The sequence below is a fragment of the Leopardus geoffroyi genome, chromosome X, assembly GCF_018350155.1.
Source record: "Leopardus geoffroyi isolate Oge1 chromosome X, O.geoffroyi_Oge1_pat1.0, whole genome shotgun sequence".
Taxonomy (NCBI): Eukaryota; Metazoa; Chordata; class Mammalia; order Carnivora; family Felidae; genus Leopardus; species Leopardus geoffroyi.
Window position 1 is genome coordinate 74,626,554 of NC_059343.1, and position 24,312 is coordinate 74,650,865.

At 38.3% G+C, this 24,312-nt stretch overlaps 1 pseudogene; it reads left to right on the forward strand.

The window, feature by feature from the left end:
* Positions 1–2,060: 2,060 nt before the first annotated feature.
* On the forward strand, positions 2,061–2,460 carry LOC123594394 (annotated as a pseudogene).
* Positions 2,461–24,312: the final 21,852 nt, after the last annotated feature.

Genomic DNA, 24,312 nt, shown 5'->3' on the forward strand with positions numbered 1-24,312 from the left:
TAAACAGTATTCACAAAAATGTGGGAATGACCAATAATGCAAGTATATTTTTCCCAGTATTAAGCCTATTCCAGTAAACATGAATATATAGATCTATATAATTGTTACATGTCAAATAATCCTCACTTTCTCAGTATTAAGTATAAGCTTGAAAGCTTCACTATAAAATTGCTCTGATAGGGAGATGAGTAACTATATAATAATTTGTATATAATCTCAAATCAATTTTTTAAGTTTATTTATATATTTTAAGAGAGAAAGAGAGAGAAAGCATGGGTGGGGAAGGGGCAGAGACAGAGGAAGAATACCAAGTAGGCTCCACACTCTCAGTGCAGAGCCCAACATGGGAGTCAGTCTCATGTACTGTGAGATCATGACCTGAGCTGAAATCAAGAGTAGGATGCTTAATCAACTGAGCCACCTAGGTGCCACTATTCAAATCAATTCTTAAATCTATATTCCCTTCTCAAAACAGTGTCATGCTTCCAGAAATTAAATCCTTATACAGTAAGGTTTTCTTTTCCTGCCCCTGTCTTACAGTATTAGTTAGTATTAGATTGGTGACCAGACCATAAAAGCATGTGTGAATACAATTTCATCCTGAAGGAATTTCCAAGCCATATATATATATATATATATATATATATATAGCTTCCTCCATACATTAAATCATACTCCATGACTAAAGAAGACTTGGGGGGGCCCCTGGGTGGCGCAGTCGGTTAAGCGTCCGACTTCAGCCAGGTCACGATTTCGCGGTCCTGTGAGTTCGAGCCCCGCGTCAGGCTCTGGGCTGATGGCTCAGAGCCTGGAGCCTGTTTCCGATTCTGTGTCTCCCTCTCTCTCTGCCCCTCCCCCGTTCATGCTCTGTCTCTCTCTGTCCCAAAAATAAATAAACGTTGGAAAAAAAATTTAAAAAAAAAAAAAAAAAAAAAGAAGACTTGGGTTTTCTGTTGTTCCTATCTGGCTATATACCTGTGTATCTCCAGAATATCTACGTAAACAACATTAGTGTATTCTATGAAAATATAAAGAAGTCAATCATTTATGAAAAGATTCAGTGCTATAAAAAATTAAGCAAATTTAGCATATTCAAGTATAACTGAGTAAAGGCTAATTCAAAACAGTAAAAATAAAGTTAATATTAAAAACACTTCAGAGTTAGTAAAGAGTCCATCAGTAATGAATTAAGTCATAGACTTGATGATTTCAAACGTAAACTGTTTCATTAACTTAAATATTCCATAACTCACTACATTCCAGGTTAACATTAATTCTTCTAAAGATTTCCTAATTGTTTTATTTTTTAAATTGTAAATCAACATTCTCAGAAGAAGTCAATAATGCTGCTGTAACCATTTCTATCTAATAGTGTACAATTTGTTTTAAGAAGTTCAGTAAGGCATAAATAAATAGATAAATGATTTTATATATATATATATATAAAGTAAAATGACTAGAAATAAAAAAAACTACTACTATATACAGAAGATAAAATGTTGTAGATTGGAAATACAAATAATTCTGTAAATTAGCAAATTAGGATAAAAACTAGATTTCTGATTTATACTAGATACAGGTTTAATATGAAATTATTATCTCTTTATATGCAAACAGAAATATGAAGGCTTACCTTTAAAAGGTTACCATTTTATATGGTTCAAAAATATCTAACTAGAAAATAACCAACAGAAAATTAGAAAAATTAGAACACTTCAGTGTGAATTTTTAGAGATATAAATGAGAGGTATACAATGTTCACAAATTAATATTTGTGACTTAATATTTAAATAAATTAACTATAAAATTAATTTATAAGTTAAATGTAATAACAGTCAAGTCCCAACAATTTTTCTCATGTGGAATTTGATGAGCAGATTGTAAAATTTGTATGGAAGAAGTGGTGGTACAAGGGCTGCTGCACAGCTAGCAGAGCCACAGTCTGGGTGGCATCATGTGCTCCTGAACTCCCCACATCACCCTATCTAACATCCCAAGGGCCCCAACCCAGTGGTGATGCCCCTAACCACTGTGCAGAGAGTAGCCCCAGTAGCAGTGCCATGACCAGGTGGAGCACTTATATCAACAACTTCATGGTTGGTGGGACCTGTCAGGACATAGCCATTGTGAGCTGTAAGGACATGCCCTCCATCTGGGCAGCAGTCTCCAGAAAAACCTTTGCCAACATCATGCCAGCAAAGGTTGGTGTCCTGGTTGGCAAAGGCCAACCAAGTATTTTTGTGAATGGGATGGAACGTGGAGGCCAGAAATGTTCTGTTATCTGGGACTCACTGTTTCAGGAATGGGAATTTACCATGGATGTTCATACCAAGAGCACTGGAGGGATCTTCCACTTTCAAAGTCACTGTCACCACGACTGACAAGACATTAGTCCTGCTGATGGGCAAAGAAGGTGTACACAGTGGTACGATCAACAAGAAATGTTATGCAAGGAGTTAAGATGGTCAGATAATAGGGGGACCTTATGCTCATCTTCTACCTTGAACACAGATAAATATCAAATCATTACGAACACTCAGTAAATCAATGTGAGCACTGAGAGAACAAACTGCATATCTAGAAGGAGAAAAACAACCACAATGTGGAAGGTAGGAACTTCAGAAATTTGATTCAGAGAAGAAGAGAATTGTGGGTGCTGCAGAGAGGAGGGAGCCTTGGTCATGGAGTGAGGAAAAAGAGAAATAGAGACAGAGTGACAGCAGCATGCAGAGTATTGCACAAGAAAAAAAAGTCTTCCCCAAAAACATTGACTGGGAAAAAGAGAGGGCCTAATTATTGCAACTTTTTATGAGCAGCAGAGCACAAAGTCTGAAGTTTTGGAAGTCTATGCCATAGCCAAGATTGTGCCTGATGTGCATAATGGTGCTTCTGTAGGGAAAGAGGAAAGAGGCACAGGAATGGACAACATGGTCTGAAGATCCCATGTCGCATTGGGAGAGACAGTTGCCCTTCTTGGAGTGCATTTGGTAGAGGTGGCACTGCCTGTTACAGGAAAATAGAGATAGTGGGCACCATTGAGCAGCATGGTTAATTAACATACCAGAAGAGACACCTGTTGAAGGCAACTAACCTGGAAGACAGCATTTGGCTGCACTTTACTATAAAGTCTGAGCTCCTGCATGGACATGAAACTGCTTTTCTGGGACAAACTGTCATCAGCCACAGCGTGGCATGACCGTCCCCCAGAGGATCAGTGCAAGTCCACCACACAACAGGTCTCTAAAATTTGGAATATTGAAACCAAACCATGCACCTAAGATCAAACACAAGAGCACTGTACCACCAGGCAGACAGCTCAGACACAGACAGGGTGAAGGTTGTATTCTGACAGAAGCCTGAGACATAAGAGGGGAGATTGTTCACTCTACTGTGAGGGCTTCCTAAAAGGTGGCAGTGTGAACTCCCCTCTCCAGGGACAAGGGAATGTGGTGATGCCATCTCTCACCCCCACTGCCACCCATCAGTGTGGACAGACTTCAGTGAGCAACACAGTGCCCACAGTGAAGACAGGAGCAGCTTACACTAATGCATATCCCTCTGTACTCTGAAGATGCATCTTTACTAGGACAATTCAGCCTGAGAACCAGACACTAGGCCCTTCCCCCAGAAGATCAGCACTAACCCACCAGAAGCACCAACTCAGAGAATGCTGTAAAACTTCAACTGTAGGAGATATAGCCTTTTCTACCAAGCAGACCAAAGCACATATAGTTAAAATTCACCACACTCTGGACCAGGTCCAAACACTTCCAAATGTAGGCAAGGAGAAACTCTGCAGAGGACTGATCTGAGAGAAAGAGCAGTGAAATCACAAATGGAGAGTGCACACAGAATACACACACACACACACACACACAAAACTTGAAGTTCCAGTCTCTGGATAGCAAATGACATAGTCTTAATATAGCCATTGCATTCAGAGCAGGAACATAAAAGGCATTCCTAACAGAGAAGACAGAAAACTAGACAAAAAGTTAAGACAAATGAATTTATCCCAAAGGAAAGAACAAGAAGTCATGGCTGGAGATCTAGTCAGAATTGATATAGGGAAAATGCCTGATATATATTTAAAAAGATGATAAGGTTACTACCTAGGTTTGAGCAAAGCAAAGAAGACACCAGGGAGTCCCTTACCACAGAGCCAAAAGACCTAAATCTAGTGAAGCCAAAATAAAAAATATTATAGCCAAGATAAAGAATACTTTATGTATCCTGGGAAGATGGCGGCATAGGAGGATCCTGGGCTCAGAGTGCGTCCAGCTGATCACTTAGATCCCACCTACAACTGCCTAAATAACCCAGAAAACCGCCAGAAGCCTAGCAGAACAGAGTCTCTGGAGCCAAGCGCAGACGAGAGGCCCACGGAAGAGGGTAAGAAGGGCTGTGAGGCAGTGCGCCCTACACGGACTGGCAAGAGGGAGCCGGGGCAGAGGGGCGGCCCGCCAGCCAAGCAGAGCCACCGAGTCTGGCTTGCAAAGCAGAGGGGCTAGACCTAGTGTGTTCTGACAGCCAGTGGGACTTGACATCTGGAAGGTTATAAGCTAACAGCTCTGCTCAGAGAACGGGAGGGCTGGAGGACAACGGGAGGGAGAGTTGTTGAGCCCCGGGTGACAGAGCTCAGCTTGACGGGGAACGAAGGTGCTCACCAGCGCCATCTCCCTTGCCCATCCCCCAGCCAAAATCCCAAAGGCACCCAGTTCCTGCCAGGCAACTTGCTTGCACCCCACAAACACCCAACACTGTGCTTCTGCTGATCCATCTCTCTGGCGGGTCTGACTCCCTCCTGGTGCCAAGGGCCCCTCCTGAAGCAGATCTCCAAAGGAAAAGCGAGCTGAGCCTGCCCCTCTTGCGCCTGTGCACCTTGCCAATCCACCCCAGGGAATATGCCAGATCCCCAGCACCACAAGTCTGGCATTGTGCAAGTAGCCCGTACGGGACACACCACCCCACAGTGAATCTCGCCCCTAGGAGAGGGGAAGAGAAGGCACACACCAGTCTGACTGTGGCCCCAGCGGTGGGCCAGGGGCAGACATCAGGTCTGACTGTGGCCCCGCCCACCAACGCATGTTATTCAAGAGAGCAAAGGGGAAGTGCCCCGCAGTTCCTCACCACTCTAGGGACCATCCAAAATGACTAAACGGAAGAATTCCCCTCAATAAAACGTCCAGGAAATAACAACAGCTAACAAACTGATCAAAAATGATTTAAACAATATAACAGAAAGTGAATTTAGAATAATACTCATAAAATTAATCGCTGGGCTTGAAAACAGTATAAAGGACAGCAGAGAATCTATTGCTACAGAGATCAAGGGACAAGGAACATCCAGGAGGAGCTAAAAAATGCTATCAGTGAGCTGCAAAATAAAATGGAGACAACCACGGCTCGGATTGAAGAGGCAGAAGAGAGAATAGGTGAACTAGAAGATAAAATTATGGAAAAAGAGGAAGCTGAGAAAAAGAGAGGTAAACAAAATCCAGGAGTATGAGGGGAAAATTAGAGAACTAAGAGATGCACTAAAGAGAAATAATCTACACATAATTGGTATTCCAGAGGAGGAAGAGAGAGGGAAAGGTGCTGAAGGTGTACTTGAAGAAGTCATAGCTGAGAACTTCCCTGAACTGGAGAAGGAAAAAGGCATTGAAATCCAAAAGGCACAGAGAACTCCCTTCAGACGGAACTTGAATCGATCTTCTGCATGACATATCATAGTGAAACTGGAAAAATACAAGGATAAAGAGAAAATTCTGAAAGCAGCTAAAGATAAATGTGCTCTAACATATAAAGGGAGACATATAAGACTCGTGACCGACCTCTCTACTGAAACTTGGCAGGCCAGAAAGGAATGGCAGGAAATTGTCAATGTGATGAACAGAAAAAATATGCAGCCGAGAATCCTCTACCCAGGAAGTCTGTCATTTAGAATAAAGGAGAGATAAAGGTCTTCTGAAACAAACAAAAACTGAAGGAATTCATCACCACTAAACCAGCCCTACAATAGATCCTAAGCGGGATCCTGTGAAACAAAGTACCAGAGACATCGCTACAAGCATGAAACCTACGGACATCACAAAGACTCTAAACCCATATCTTTCTAGAATAACACTGAAAGAAAATGGACTAAATGCGCCAACCCAAAGACATAGGGTATCAGAATGGATTAAAAGACAAGACCCATCTATTTGCTGTCCACAAGAGACTCAATTTAAACCTGATGACACCTTCAGATTGAGAATGAGGGGATGGAGAACTGTTTATCATGTTACTGGAAGCCAAAAGAAAGCTGGAGTAGCCATACATATATCGGACAAACTAGACTTTGAATTAAAGGCTATAACAAGAGATGAAGAAGGGCGTTATATAATAATCACAGGGTCTATCCATCAGGAAGAGCTAACAAATATAAATGTCTATGCGCCGAATACAGGAGCCCCCAAATATATAAAACAATTACTCACAAACATAAGCAACCTTATTGATAAGAATGTGGTAATTGCAGGGGACTTTAACACTCCACTTACAGAAATGGATAGATCATCTAGACACACGGTCAATAAAGAACAAGGGTCCTGAATGATACATTGGATCAGACGGACTTGACAGATATATTTAGAACTCTGCATCCCAAAGCAACAAAATATACTTTCTTCTCGAGTGCACATGGAATATTCTCCACGATAGATCATATACTGTTTCACAAAACAGTCCTTCATAATTATACAAGAATTGAAATTATACCATGCTTACTTTCAGACCACAATGCTACGAAGCTTGAAAGCAACCACAGGAAAAAGTCTAGAAAACCTCCAAAAGCATGGAGGATAACGAACACCCTACTAAAGAATGAGTGGGTCAACCAGGCAACTAGAGAAGAAATTAAAAAATATATGGAAACAAACGAAAATGAAAATACAACAATCCAACCGCTTTGGGATGCAGTGATGGCAGTCCTGAGAGGAAAGTACATTGCAATCCAGGCCTATCTCAAGAAACAAGAAAAATCCCAAATACAAAATCTAACAGCACACCTAAAGGAAATAGAAGCAGAACAGCAAAGGCAGCCTAAACCCAGCAGAAGAAGAGAAATAATAAAGAACAGAGCAGAAATAAACAATATAGAATCTAAAAAAACTGTACAGCAGATCAATGAAACCAAGAGTTGTTTTTTTGAAAAAATGAACAAAATTGACAAACCTCTAGCCAGGCTTCTCAAAAATAAAAGGGAGATGACCCAAATAGATACAATGATGAATGAAAATGGAATTATTGCAACCAATCCCTCAGAGATATAAGCAATTATCAGGGAATACTATGAAAAATTATATGCCAACAAATTGGACAACCTGGAAGAAATGGACAAATTCCTAAACACCCACACTCTTCCAAAACTCAATCAGGAGGAAAGAGAAAGCGAAGAAATAACCAGCGAAGAAATTGAATCAGTCATCCAAAATCTCCCAACAAATAAGAGTCCAGTACCAGATGGCTTCCCAGGGGAGTTCCACCAGACGTTTAAAGCAGAGATAATACCTATCCTTCTCAAGCGATTCCAAAAAATAGAAAGGGAAGGAAAACTTCCAGACTCATTCTATGAAGCCAGTATTACTTTGATTCCTAAACTAGACAGAGACCCAGTAAAGACAGAGAACTACAGGCCAATATCCCTGATGAATATGGATGCAAAAATTCTCAATAAGATACTAGCAAATCGAATTCAGCAGCATATAAAAAGAATTATTCACCATGATCAAGTGGGATTCATTCCTGGGCTGCAGGGCTGGTTCAACATTCGCAAATCAATCAATGTGATACATCACATTAATCAAAGAAAAGATAAGAACCATATGATCCTGTCAATCCATGCAGAAAAGGCATTTGAAAAAATCCAGCATCTTTTCTTAATAAAACCCCTCGAGAAAGTCGGGATAGAAGGAACATACTTAAAGATCATCAAAGCCATTTATGAAAAGCCCACAGCTAACATCATCCTCAATGGGGAAAAACTGAGAGCTTTTTCCATGAGGTCAGGAACACGACAGGGATGTCCACTCTCACCGCTGTTGTTTAACATAGTGTTGGAAGTTGTAGCATCAGCAATCAGACAACAGAAGGAAATAAGAGACATCAAAATTGGTAAAGATGAAGTTAAGCTTTCACTTTTTGCAGATGACATGATACTATACATGGAAAATCCGATAGACTCCACCAAAAGTCTGCTAGAACTGATACATGAATTTAGCAAAGTTGCAGGATACAAAATCAATGTACAGAAATCAGGTGCATTCCTATACACTAAAAATGAAGCAACAGAAAGACAAATAAAGAAACTGATCCCATTCACAATTGCACCAAAAAGCATAAAATACCTAGGAATAAATCTAACCAAAGATGTACAAGATCTGTATGCTGAAAACTATAGAAAGCTTATGAAGGTAATTGAAGAAGATATAAAGAAATGGAAAGACATTCCCTGCTCATGGATTGGAAGAATAAATATTGTCAAAATGTCAATACTATCCAAAGCTATCTATATATTCAATGCAATCCCAATCAAAATTGCACCAGCATTCTTCTCGAAACTAGAACAAGCAATCCTAAAATTCATATGGAACCACGAAAGGCCCTGAATAGCCAAAGGAATTTTGAAGAAGAAGACCAAAGCAGGAGACATCACAATCCCAGACTTTAGCCTCTACTACAAAGCTGTCATCATCAAGACAGCATGGTATTGACACAAAAACAGACACATAGACCAATGGAATAGAATAGAAATCCCAGAACTAGACCCACAAACGTATGACCAACTAATCTTTGACAAAGCAGGAAAGAACATCCAATGGAAAAAAGACAGTCTCTTTAACAAATGGTGTTGGGAGAACTGGACAGCAACATGCAGAAGGTTGAAACTAGACCACTTTCTCACACCATTCACAAAAATAAACTCAAAATGGATAAAGGACCTGAATGGGAGACAGGAAACCATCAAAACCTTAGAGGAGAAAACAGGAAAATACCTCTCTGACCTCAGCCGTAGCAATTTCTTATTCGACACATTCCCAAAGGCAAGGGAATTAAAAGCAAAAATGAATTACTGGGACCTTATGAAGATAAAAAGTTTCTGCACAGCAAAGGAAACAACCAAGAAAACTAAAAGGCAACCAATGGAATGGGAAAAGATATTTGCAAATGACATATCGGACAAAGGGCTATTATCAAAAATCCATAAAGAGCTCACCAAACTCCATACCCGGAAAACAAATAACCCAGTGAAGAAATGGGCAGAAAACATGAATAGACACTTCTCTAAAGAAGACATCCAGATGGCCAACAGACACATGAAAAGATGCTCAACGTCGCTCCTCATCAGGGAAATACAAATTAAAACCACACTCAGATATCATCTCACGCCAGTCACTGGCCAAAATGAACAAATCAGGAGACTATAGATGCTGGAGAGGATGTGGAGAAATATGAACCCTTTTGCACTGTTTGTGGGAATGCAAATTGGTGTAGCCACTCTGGAACAGTGTGTGGAGGTTCCTCAGAAAATTAAAAATAGCCCTACCCTTGACCCAGCAATAGCACTGCTAAGAATTTACCCAAGGGATTCAGGAGTACTGATGCATAGGGGCACTTGTACCCCAATGTTTATAGCAGCACTCTCAACAATAGCCAAATTATGGAAAGAGCCTAAATGTCCGTCAACTGATGAATGGATAAAGAAATTGTGGTTTATATACACAATGGAGTACTACGTGGCAATGAGAAGGAATGAAATATGGCCCTTTGTAGCAACATGGATGGAACTGGAGAGTGTGATGCTAAGTGAAATAAGCCATACAGAGAAAGGCAGATACCATATGTTTTCACTCTTATGCAGATCCTGAGAAACTTAACAGAAACCCATAGGTGAGGGGAAGGAAAAAAAGAAAAAGGAGGTTAGAGTGGGAGAGAGCCAAAGCAGAAGAGACTCTTAAAAACTGAGAACAAACTGAGGATTGATGGAGGGTGGGATGGAGGGGGGGGGGTGATGGGTATTGAGGAGGGCACCATTTGGGATGAGCACTGGGTGTTGTATGGGAATCAATTTGACAATAAACTTCATATATTGAAAGAAAAGAATACTGTTTTAATGACCACAAGGATGGACGAAGCAGAGAAATATATACATAATAATAAAAAGAAAATTATGAAAATAATGAAGCTGTCAATAAGAGGGAAAGAAAAATATTGGATCAGGAATGTAGACTCAGGGAACTGAGCTATTGCATAAAGTGCAATAACATTCTACTCATAGGAGTCCCAGAAGAAGAGATGGAAAAGAAGGCAGAAGGCTTACTTGAATAAATTGTGGCTGAAAATTTTCTTAATCTGGGAAAGGAAACAGAAATGGAAATTAAGGATGCATGGAGAACTCTCATCAAAATAAACAAAATATGGCCAACACCAAGATATGTCATAGTAAAATTTGCAAAAAAACACAGACAAAGAAACAATCATGGGAGAAGCAGGGGGGGGGGGGGGTGGAGTCTTTAACTTACAAGGGGAAACAAATAAGTTCCACACCAGATCTTTCTATAGACTAGGCAGGCCAGAAGGGAGTTACATGATATATTCAACATGCTGAATGGGAAAAATATGCAGCCAAGATTACTCTATCCAGTATAGAACGATAGATAAAGAGTTTCCCAGACAACACTAAAGGATTTCGTGAACACTAAACCAACCTTGCAAGAAATATTAATAGAGACTTTGGGAAAGAAAAACCAAAAGCAACAAAGATTGGAAAGGAATATGAAACATCTCCAGAAACACTAAATTTACAGGTATTCCAATGACAGTAAATTCATATCTATCAATAATCACTCTGAATAAAAATGGACTAAATGTTCCAATTAAAAGACATGGGTTATCAAAATGGTTGAAAGAAAAAAAAAAACAAAATCCATCTATATACTGCCTATAAGAGACTCATTTGAGACCTAAAGACACCTGCAGATTGAAGGTGAGGGGATGGGGAAAATTTTAATATGCTAATTCATAGCAAAAGAAAGCTAGAGTAGCCATACTTATATAAGACAAACTGGATTTTAAACCAAAACTGTAGGGGTGCCTGGGTGGCTCAGTCAGTTGCGTGTCTGACTTCAGCTCGGGTCATGATCTCATGGTTCGTGAGTTTGAGCCCCGCATCAGGTTCTGTGTTGACAGCTTGGAGACTGGAGCCTGCTTCGGATCCTGTGTCTCCCTATATCTCTGTCCCTCCCTTGTTCGTGAGCTCTCTCTCTCTCTCTCTGTCTCTCTCTCTCTCTCTCTTTTTCTTCAGAAATAAATAAACATGAAACCAAAACTGTAACAAGAGATGAAGAAGGGCACTGTATCATTATTAAGGGATCTATCCAGCAACAACAAAAAATCCAATAATTGTAAATATTTATGCCCACCAACTTGAGAACACACAAATATATATGTCAATTAATCACAAACATAAAAAACTTATTTATAATAATACAGTAATAGTAGGGGTTTTTAAAACCCCACTTACATCAAAGGACAGATCATCTAAGAAGAAAATCAATAGGGAAACCATGGCTTTGAATGGCACAGTGACCAGATGGACTTAACAGACATATAAAACCACCTCATCTTAAAGCAGCAGAATATTCATTCTTTTAGAGTGCACATGGAACATTCTGCAGAATAGATCACAAATTGTGCCAAATATCAGGCCTCAAAATGGATAAAAAATTGAGATCATGCCATGTAAGTTTTCATACCACAATGCTAATGAAACGTGAGGTCAGCCACAAGAAAAATTTGGAAAGCCCTCAAATACATGGAAGTTAAAGAACATCATACTAAAAAATGGATGAGTCAACCGAGAACTTAAGGAAGAAATTAAAAAAAAATACATGGAAGCAAATTAATATGAAAATACGGGAGTCCAAAACGTTTGGGATGCAGCAAGGGCAGTCGTAAGAGGGAAGTATATAACAATACGACACTACTTCAAGAAGCAAGAAAAGTCTTAGATACAAAACCTAACCTTACACCAAAGTAACTATAACAGGAACAGCAAATGAAGCCCCAAACCAGCAGAAGGGAAATTACAAAGGTTAGAGCAGAAATAAATGATATAGAAACAAAAAGAAAAACAGTAGAATAGACCAATGAAACTGAGAGCTGGTTCTTTGAAAAATTAACAAAATTGATAAACCCCTAGACAGATCTTTCGAGAGAGAGAGAGAGAGAGAGAGAGAGATGAGTAAATAAAATCATTAATGGGAGAGGAATGATCACGACCTACACCACAGAAATAAAAACAATTATAAGAGAATATTATTCAAAATTATATGCCAACAAACTGGGCAATCTGGAATAAATGGATAAATTCTTAGAAACATACAAACTACCAAAACTGAAACAGGAATAAATAGAAAACTGGAACCGACACATAACCAGCAAAAAATTGAATCAGTAATCAAAAATCTCTCAACAAATACAAGTCCAGCACCATAGGGTTTCACAGGGGAGTTTTACCAGACATTTAAAGAAGAGTTAATACCTATTCATTCCAAACTGTTCCAAAAATAAAAATGGAATAAACGTTTCTAAGCTCATTCTATGAGGTCAGCATTAGGTTGATGCTAAGACAAACGACCCCACTAAAAAGGAGAATTAAAGACCAACATCATTCATGAACATTGATGAAAAAAATTATCAACAAGGTACTAATAAATCGAACCCAACAGTACATTAAAAGAATGTATTCACCATGAGCAATTGAGATTTATTCCTGTGTTGCAGGGCTGGTTCAATATTCACAAATCAAGGTGATATACAACATTAAAAAAAAAAGAATAACAAACATGATCCTGTAAATAAATGCAGAAAAAGCATTTGACAAAATACAACATCCATTCTTGGTAAAAACCCTTAACAAAGTAGGAATAGGAGGAGCATACTTCAACATCATAATGGCCACGTGCAAAAGACCCACAGCTGATATCATCCTCAATGGAGAATAACAGAGATTTTCTTCTACAGTCGATAACAACAAAGGGACATTGATTCTTACCATTTTTATTTAATATAGTACTGGAAGCTCTAGCCTCAGCAATCAAACAACAAAAAAATAATAAAAAAGCATCTAAATCAGCAAGGAAGAAGTGAAACTTACACTATTCATAGAAAACATGAAATTCTATGTATAAAACCTGAAAGACTGCACCAAAAATTACTAAAACTAATATAAGAATTCAGCAAAGTTTCAGTATATAAAATCAATGTACAGAAATCTGTTGAATTTCTATATACAAATAATGAAGCAGTGGAAAGAGAAATCGAAGAATTAATCCCATTTAGAATTGTATCAAAATTCATAAGATAACTAGGAATAAACAGAACTAAAGAGGTAAAAGATATGTATTCTGAAAACTATAGAATACTTATGAAAGTATTTGAAGGTGACACAAAGAATAAGAAAAATATTTAATACTCATGGATTGATAGAATAAATATTTTAAAAATATCTATACTACCCAAAGCAATCCACACATTTAATACAATCCCTATCAAAGTACCACCAGTATTTTTTACAGGGCTAGAACAAACAATCCTAAAATTTGTATGGAACAACAAATACCCTTAATAGACAAAGGAAACTTGAAAAAGAAAAGCAAAGCTGGAGGCATCACAATTCTGGACTTCCAGTTATATTACAAAGGTGGAGAGATAAAAACAGTATGGTACTGGCAAAATAACAGGCACATAGATGAATGGAACAAAATAGAAAACCCATAAATGGACCCACAACTATATGGTCAACTAATCTTCAGCAAAGCAGGAAAGAATAGCTAATGGAAAAAAATACAGTTTCTTCAACAAATGGTGCTGGGAAAACCGAACAGCGACATGTAGAATAATAGAACTGGACCACTTTCTTACACCATACAAAAAAATACATTCTAAATGGATGAAAATCTTAAATGTGATAAAGGAAACCATCAAATCTTAGAGGAAAACACCAGAAACCATCTCTTTGACCTTGGCTGCTGCAACTTATTACTAGAAATGTCTCCAGAATGCAAGGGAACCAAATCAAAATTGAACTATTGGGACTCCATAAAGATAAATATTTTCTGCACAGTGAAGGAAACAATCAATGAAACCAAAAGACAACCTATAGTATTGGAGAAGATATTTGTAAATGATATATGTGATAAATGGTTAGTATCCAAAATCCATAAAGAACTGATCAAACTCAACACCCCAAAAACAAATAATCCAGTGAAGAAATGGGCAGAAGATATGAACAGACATTTTTCCAAGGAAGTCATACAGATGGCTAACAGACACATGAAAATATACTCAATATCACTCAACATCAGGGAAATGCAAATCAAAACTACAGTGAGATATCACCTCACACCTGTCAGAATGGCTAACATTAACCTGGCAGGAAACTGCAAATGTTGACGAGGAGGCAGAGAAAGAGGAACCTGGTTACACTGCATGTCGGAATGCAAACTGGTGCAGCCACTCTGGAAAACAGGATGGAGGTTTCACAAAAAGGTAAAGATAGAACTACCCTATAACCCAGCAATTGCACTATTAGGACTTTACCCAAAGATACAAAAAAAAATGGTGTTAAGAGATACAGACACCCCAACGTTTATAGGAGCATTAGCCAAATAGCCAATAGCCAAATTATGGAAAGTTCCCAAATGTTGTGCATCGATTGATAAATGGATAAATAAATGTGATATATTGGGGCATCTGGGTGGCTCAGTCTGGTAAGCATCTGACTTCGGCTTAGATCATTATCTCATGGTTCATGAGTTCAGCCCTGCATTGAGTGAGCTCAAGCCCTGCATTGGGTGAGCTCAAGGCCTGCTTCAGGTGAGCATGAGCTCTGTTTCAGTGAGTCCTGCTTCTCAACATCACTCTCCTCTCTCTCTACCCCTCATTCACTTGTGCCCCCTCTCTTTAATATATATATATATATATATATGAATTTATATATATATATATATATATCACTTTTTTTAAGTTGATGGAGCTAAATAAAGTGTATTATACTAGGCAAAATGATTCAGAGAAAGAAAAATACCATATTATTTCACTCATGTTTAAAATTTAAGAAACAAAACAAATGAATATAGGTGAAGGGACAAAATACAAAAAAGAGGGTGGAGGAAGCAAACCATAAGAGACTATTAAGTATAAAGAAAAACCTAAGAGTTGATGGATGGGAATGGGTGCTTAATGGGCTACATGGGTGATGGGTATTAAGGAGGGCACTTGACGATATGACTGTAGCTAGGTGTTATATGTAAGGGGTGGGTCAATAAATTCTATATCAGAAACCAATTTTACCATGTATGTTAACTATTAGAATTTAGAAAAAAATTGAAATTAAAAAAAGAAATAATGTTTTGAAACTTCTCCCATGTATGGGGTCCCATTACTGACCTCATCTCTCCCTTTCCCCCACCTCTCCCTACTGCTTTGTGCCCTTCTTCCTATACATACACACAATTTTTGTTTTGGGAGCCATCAACCCACACCCTCTATTGTGGCCAAAACCACATGGACTGGGGTTGGGGCTGGATGGTTGTACCCCTCCCCATCCCCCTCCTGATGTGTGGTTAGAAAAAAAAATATGTTTTTGGGGTTCTTTCTCAGAATAAAAAAGATTCTACTAATAGCAACAAAAAATTTTGGAAATTCAAAGGAAAATAATAGTCTGGATAATGTTGAAAAAATATGGTAGGACAAATAAAATTTTTCAGATATCAAGACTATATACACTTGTAAACAAGACTATTATAAAGTTGAGATAATTAAAATGGTGAGTTCAGTATTGGACCCAATAGATTAATAGAGCAGATTATAACATCCAGACAGTTTGTTTCATACGCTGATGGAATGACACTTGATTTATGGACAGAAGTTGCACTGGTGCAAAGATATGATAAGATATTTTTACCTATTTATTTATCATTTATGTTTATTAAACAAGTGGTGCTAGAACAATATACATGTGGAAAAATAAATACTCAACATACACCATGCCCAAATAACAATTCTAAGTAAATAAAATACCTATGTTTGTAAGGAAAAACAGCAGAGCTTTTAAAAAAAAAAACAATGTCATAGAATATCTTTATAGCAACAAAGGAAAATTAAATAAAACAAAATATATTAAAAATCAAAAACATTAATTAAAGAACATCAAAGAAGCATTAAAATGTAAGCCAGAGTGGTAGTAGATATTCAAAGTGCATATAACTAACAATGGATAAGTACTTAGAATATATAACAAAAGCTTAGAAATAATAAAAAAATAAACAATGCCAGTTAAAAAAAATAGTCAATCCATTTTGAATTTATTCTGTTGTATGGTGTAAGAAAGTTGCCCAGTTTCTTTCTTTTGTACATCGGTGTCCAGTTTTCCCAATACCATTTGTTGAAGATACTTTTTACCATTGGATATTATTTCTGGGTTTTCTATCTTGTTCTATTGATCCATGTGTTTATTTTTGTGCCAATACCATACTGTTTTGATCACTACAGTTTTGTAATATAGCTTGAATTCTGGAATTTTGATGCTTCCAGCTTTGCTTTTCTTTTTCAAGATACCTTTGGCTATTCAGTGTATTTGTTGTTCCATACAAATTTTAGGATTGTTTGAAAATGCTGGTGTTATTTTGATAAGGATTGCATTAAGAGCATATATTGCTTTGGGTAGTATAGACACTTTAATAATATTTGTTTTTCCAATCCATGAGCATTGAATGTTTTTCCATTTCTTTTCATCATCTTCCATTTTTTTCATCAGTGTTTGAAAGTTTTCAGAGTACAGTTTTTTCACCTGTATGGCTATTTTTATTCCTAGGTATCTTATTATTTTTGGTCCAGTTATAAATGGAATTGATTCCTTAATTTTTCTTTCTGCTGCTTCATTATTTGTGTATAGAAATGCAACAATGTTCTGTATATTGATTTTGTATCTTGTGACATTACTGTATTTGTTAGTCAGTTCTAGCCATTTTATGGTAAAGTCTTTCAGGCTTTCTATATGCAGTATCATGTCTCCTGCAAATAGTTAAAATTTCACTTTTTTCTTACCAATTTTGATGACTTTTAATTTCTTTTTGTTGGCTAAGACTACCAATACTATGTTGAATATGAGTGGTGTGAGTGGACATGTCCAATATCAAAGAGGTTATTGCCTGTGTTCTCCTCTAGTATTGGTTTCAGATTTCAGGTCTCACAGTTAGGTCTTTAATCCATTTGAATTTATTTTTGTTTTCACAAATAATTATAATCATGTTTATCTCTAAGGGACATAGAGAAGTTTGTCACAAAGAAAGTGCTTTATTTCTTGACATGAGTGAGGTTACAAGATATTTGCTTTGCAATAAAATGTTACCTATACAAATATTTTACACAGTTTCTTTATATATGTTATAATTCACAATAAAAGTGTTAAAACCAAATAAAAACAAACAAAAAGCATTCTTGTATAATGTACTACTCACATTTATTCTAGTCAATACTCTTTCAAAATATCTATGGGACTTTTATTTTTCTAAAACCCCAAATAATTTTAAAAATGAGATAGATAATACACTAGTTGAAAATATAATATAATTCTTGGGTGAAAATAGCTCCATTCCTACAGATAATATTTTAGAACATACAGTGGAAGGGTGCCTGACTGGCTCAGTTAAGCATCCCACTCATGATTTCAGCTCATGTCATGATCTCATCATCATGAAATTGAACTCTGCTATGGGCTCTGTGCTAAGCATGGGACCTGCTTAAGATTCTATCCCTCCCTCTCTCTCTGCCCCTCCCCAACTGAAGTTTGCTCTAAATAAATAAATAAATAAATAAATATCATACAGTGGAGGAGTAAAGATGGCAGAGTAGTAGGGAGACCCTGAGCTTGCCTTGGTCCTCAAACACAGATAGATCAATCTTAAATAATTTTGAACTAGGAAATCTATCTAAGGATTAAGAAAATAATGTGCACAATTGGAGGAAGAGAACAGACAGATGTGATGTTCAGAGGCACAAATTGGGAGAGAGAAAAGCTGCAGTGCCAAAGAAGGAGGGGAACCCTCTTCAAACAGAGTGGTCAGAAAGAGAGGGGGAGAACCGGGATGGGGGACAGTGGTGTTTAGGGTTTGTGAAAGACTCTGTGGTGTGGGGATCCCCTGGGTTGTACTGGAAGAGATCACTCTCCTTCCTGGAGTACATTTTGAAGAGGATATTTGCCTTTCCAAGGACAAAAAAGGCCCACTTTGAACAATTGAGCAGCTAGCTGTTCAACAGTAGGAAACAGAGGCTCGCACAGAGGGCAGATAACCTGGTTGCAGCTTTTTGCTGTGTGCCACAATAGACCTCAGCCTCTGTGTATGTGTTCTGTGAGTGCTTTTCTGTGACATAACAGTGCTGGCCTCACTGCAAGTCTTTCCACCAGAAGAGGGGAACAGGTCTGAGTTTTGGCAGAGCACTTTAAGATTTGGAGTTTTCATCCCAGCCACCAGCCAGAGATAAAACAGGAAAACTGAGGCACTGGGTGTGCCGACTGCCAGGAAAAGACAGGTTAAGGACAGATATATGATGAAAGCCTGGGACATTTCTGTGAGGACCTCCTGAACAGCAATATCTGGGAGTCCTCTCCCAGGGGATTAGAGTGCAGGATGATGCCATCTTCCACCTAATCCCCCTGCCCACCAGCAAGGTCAGATTTAAACAGAAACACAGAGCCACCTAGTGGAGGCTGGAGGCACCTACACCAACTTTCACCATCCTGCACCGTGGAGGCACATTTCCACTGAAACAAGTCAGCCTAAGAATCAGTGCAGTAGTCCCCTCTCTGGGAAGACTAGCACAACCAACTCCCTTGCAACAAGTTTACTCATCATAGAGTCCTGCAAAGCTTCAGCTCTAGGGGAAATAGGATATAACTTCCATTTTAGTTGTATTTTTTTATTTTTATTTTTTTATTATTTTGTAAACTTATTTTATTTTTTAAATTCCTTTTTACTTTTTTACTGTCATATATATATATATATTTACTGTTATTATGTATATATGCAAATTATTTCATTTTCTATTTTTAATTTTATTGTTTTTTTGGTTTGTTTTCATTATATTTTATTTTATATTTGGGTCTAAATTCTCCTAACAAGCAGACGAAAACACACCCAATATCTTGTCATTTGTTTTTTGCTTTTGTTTTGTCCTTGTTTTTTGTTTGTTTTGTTTTATTTATTCTTTTATTTCCTGAACACAAAGATGAGATGGATAAATTGTCCCCAAAAGAAAAAACAAGCAGTAGAACTCATGGCCAGATACTTAATCAACACAGATATGAGTAAGGAGTTTGAACTAGAATTTGAAAACAGGATTATAAGGGTATTAGCAGGTGTAGAGAAAAGCATAGGAGACACCAGAGAATCCCTTTTATAGAGATATAAGAACTAAAATCTAGTCACACTGAAATAAAAAATGGTATAGCTGAGATGCAAACTAAAATGGATGCCATGACAATGAGGATGGACAAAGCATAGGAGCAAATCACTAATACAGAAGATAAAATCATGGAAAATAATGAAGCTGAAAAGAAGAGGGAAACAAAGGTAAAAGATCATGAAAGCAGACATTGGAAATTCAGCAACTTACTAAAAAAGAATAGCATTCATATCTTAGCAGTACCAGAACATGAAGAGAAAAAGGGTCAGAAGTAGTAATATTATATCAGAAAAACTAGATTTAAAACAAAAACTGTAACTAGAGATGAGAAGAGCATTATATCATGTTAGTTTTACATCAATAAAACTAACAAATGTAAGTATTTATGGCTCAGCTTGGGAGAGCATCCAAATATATATTTCAATTAATCACAAATATAAAGAGACTCATTGACAATAATACAATAAAGTAGGGAAATTTAACACCTTACTTACAGCAAAGGACAGATCTTCTAAGCAGAAAATCAATAAGGAAGCAATGACTTTGAATGACACACTGGATTGTATGGACTTAACAGATATATTTAGAATATTTCATCCTAAAGCAGCAGAATATGTATTCTTTTCAAGTGCACATGGAACACTCTCCAGAATAGATCACGTTCTGGGTCACAAATCAGCTCTCAACAAGTACAAAATAATTGAGATTATATGATGCATATTTTCAGACCACAATGCTATGAAACTTGAAATCAACCACAAGAAAAAAATGCAATTCCTATTAAAATCACAGCAGCATTTTTCACAGGGCTAGAGCAAATATTTCTATTATTTGTATGGAACCAGAAAATACCCAAAATTCCCAAGTTACTGTTGGAAAAAATATAAAAACCCAAAGGTGGAAGTATCACAATTCCAGACTCCAGGCTGTATTACAAATCTGTAATCATCAAGACAGTATCATACTGGCATAAAACGAGGCATATAGATCAGTGGAATAGAAGAAACCAGAAATGGACCCACAAATATATGGCCAACTAATCTTCTACAAATCAGGAAAGAGTATCCAACGGAAAAAAAAGATAGTCTCTTCAAAAAATGGTATTGGGAAAACTGGACAGCAACATACAGAAGAATGAAGCTGGACCACTTTATAACAACATACACAAAAATAAATTTAAAATGGATGAAATACCTAATTGTAAGACAAGAAACTATGAAAATCCTAGAAGAGAAAACTGGTAGCAATCTCGTTGAATTTGGTTTCAGCAAGTTCTTACTAGACATGCCTCTGGAGGCAAGGGAAACAAAAGAAAAAAATGAACTATTGGAACTTCATCAATTTAAAAAGCTTCTGCACAACAAAGGAAACAATCAATAAAGCTAAAAGGCATCCAATGGAATGGGAGAAGGTATTTGAAAATGGCATCTCTGATAAAGGGTTAGTATCCAAAGTCTGGAAAGGATTTATCCAACTCTACACCCATTAAGCACATAATCTAATTTAGGAATAGGCAGAAGACATGAATAGACACTTTTCCAAAGAAGACATCCAGATGGCTAATAGACACATGAAAAGATGCTCAACATTACCCATCATCAGGGAAATATAAATTAAAACCACAATGAGATACCACCTCACCCCTGTCAGAATGGCTCAAATTAACAACTCAGGAAACAATGGATGTTGGCAAGGATGTGGAGAAAAGAGACCCCTTTTGCATTGTTGGTGGGAAGGCAAACTGGTGTAGCAAGTGTGGAAAACAGTATGGAAGTTCCTCAAAATGTTAAAAAAAAAAAAAGAATTACCCTATGATCCAACAGTTGTTCTACTATTTATCCAAAGAATACAAAAATACTGATTCGAAGGGCACATGTACCCCAATGTTTATAGCAGCACTATCAACAATAGTGAAATTATGGAAAGAGCCCAAATGTCCATTAACAGATGAATGGATAAAGAAGATAGACACCCACCCCCTACCCCCCTCCCCCCAAACAGGAATATTATTGTTTGGTGATCAAAATGAAATCTTGCCATTTGCAACAATGTGTATGGAACTAGAGTGTATGATGTTAAGTGAAATATGTTAATCAGAGACAGACAAATGTATGATTTCACTCATATGTGGAATTTAAGAAACAAAACAGATGAACATAGGAGAAGGAAAGGAAAATAAAATAAGGTAAATACAGACAGGGAGGCAAACCATAAGAGATTCTTAACTATAGAAAACAAATTGAAGGTTGCTGGAGGGGTGTTGGGTGGGGGGATGGGCTAAATGGGTGATGGGCATTAAGGAGGGCACTTGTTGGCATGAGCACTATGTGTTATATATAAGTGATGAATCACTAAATTCTACTCCTGAAATCAATACTATATTATATGTAAACTAACTTGATTTTTTAAAAGATAGGATACATAGAAATAACTTTGTACTTTTATTAAATCATTGATGGTAGACAGTTATTGCAGCAGTGGAGTATGATATCCTTACCAGATATTAGACGGACACTTTGGGCCAACATGGCAGAGAAGTAGGGGGATCCATACTTCCCATGTCTCTCAAACAAAGAAGTGTAGAAGACAAAGGACTTTGAACACCAGAGCCTCGGAGGAAAAGAGACTGAATCTACTAGGAAGAAAATGGGAAAACTGGAAAAGAGATAGGTGGGTAACTTTAAACTGGGGGAGATAAAAAAAAAAAAAGGCTGTGTGAGCACATACCGGAAGAACACCTTTTTGCGGAGAGACAAAGGAAAGAGAAAGAGTGACTAGGGAAGTGCAGGACCATAGCTGGACAGGAGAAAGACCTCAGAATGAGATTGAGAGGGATCTGATCTCTAACTGTGGGGCTTTCTTCGGACTGGGGCCGGCTCCCTGTTTGCGCACCTGGGGAGGAAAGGAGCCAGGCCTGGGTGCGGTGGTAGGTCAGGGTCTCAGTCCGCAGGTAGAGAAAGTGGTTCCCTCCCTGGAGGGCTGTGTGATAGCACAGAACCTGCCTGTGTCTGCCACCCCCAGGCACAGTGGCTGGGCCCAGGACTCAGTCTGCAGAAGGATAAGGCAGCCGTTTCCCTGGAGTGCTGTGGGAAAAAAACAAAGCCTGCCTATGTCTGACACCCCAGGGACTCATGGCACGGGCAGCGGCTCTCAGTCCTCAATAGGAGACGTTGGTCCTCCCTGAAGTGTGGCGGCACAGACAAAGCCAGCTGGGACCACATATCACAGCACTGAGAGGTGCTTCCCCAATGCCAGAGCGCACAGAGTGGAACTTTGAATCCTAGACAAGCTCAGGGTAAGGGGAGTTGGTGGAGCGAGAAGGAGCACCCTGTCTGTGACCACAGCACATTGAGGATGACTCTAATGAGTCCACAGGGGCCGGCTCAGTGGAGAAGAGACTAGGAGATCACCATTCCCCCGACACCATCACCACCAAGGCGGGGCCTCAGGGATCACTCCCAAGGCCCATAGTGGAGGTCAGTTAAGAATACACCAAACCACGCCCCCTTGCTCTGGGTAACTGGTATCCACCTGAGCCACACAGACCCTGTGGACAGCTACTACATACAAGATGTGCAGCATTACCTGGATTAACTCTTGGTCAATTCTGGATATATAGATATATCCGCCCCCCATTTCTCCTTCTTATCTCTTCCCTCCCCTACGCTGGTCACTCTGGTTATTGGTCTATCTAAAAAGGCATAATTAATCCATTGACTTGATACATGTTCTACACCTCCATCTTTACACTTCTTTCTCTCTCTGGAATAATCAAGCCGTATTGTTTCTCTGTCTGGGTAATTTTATCTTCCTATTGATTTCCCTGCCTCCTTCTTTATTTTTTTTTTCTCCTTCTCTGGAATAAGCCTTTTAGTCTCTCTGCCCAATCAACGTTTATTCCACCTGGCTGGCCACGCTCCTGTCATTTCTCTCTTTGTATATGCTCTTCCATCAACACTGCCTCCACCCTCTTCTTTACCTGTAGTGTGTTTTGGGGTTTTTTTTTTTTTTTTAGTCTTTAGGTTTTTGTTTTTGCTTATTTGTTTCTTTGTGTTATTTGTTTGTGTGTTTTCGTGTTTTTGTCTCCTGTTTGTCTATCTGTTTTCCTTTACATGGCTACTCCAAGGAAGAAATCAAAGCACACCTGGTGGAGGGTCCAAAATATTACTACAAGTAGGGTAATAAAATAACCAAAGTCACAGCAACAGAGAGCAAGTAACAATCCCTGAAAAAATACCTCCTGAAAGGCCAGGCCCTGGACAGTGTATGACACTCCTTTAATATAGCAGTGCTCACAGGTGCAGAGAATACAACAAGCTTTTAAAAAGCATAAGGGGGGCGCCTGGGTGGCACAGTCGGTTGGGCGTCCGACTTCAGCCAGGTCACGATCTCGCGGTCCGTGAGTTCGAGCCCCGCGTCAGGCTCTGGGCTGATGGCTCAGAGCCTGGAGCCTGTTTCCGATTCTGTGTCTCCCTCTCTCTCTGCCCCTCCCCCGTTCATGCTCTGTCTCTCTCTGTCCCAAAAATAAAATAAAAGTTGAAAAAAAAAATAAAAAAATAAATAAATAAAAAGCATAAGGGTCAGAAAACTAGCCAAAATGATGAAACGGAAGAATTATCTTCAAAAGAAGTTCCAGGAAATAACAACAGCTACTGAATTTATCAAAACTGACATAAGCAATATAATGGAACAAGAATTTAGAATAATAGTCATAAAATTAATCGCTGGGCTTGAAAAAAGTATAGAGGGCAGAAGAGAATTTATTGCTACAGAGATCAAGGGACTAAGAAATAGTCATGAGGA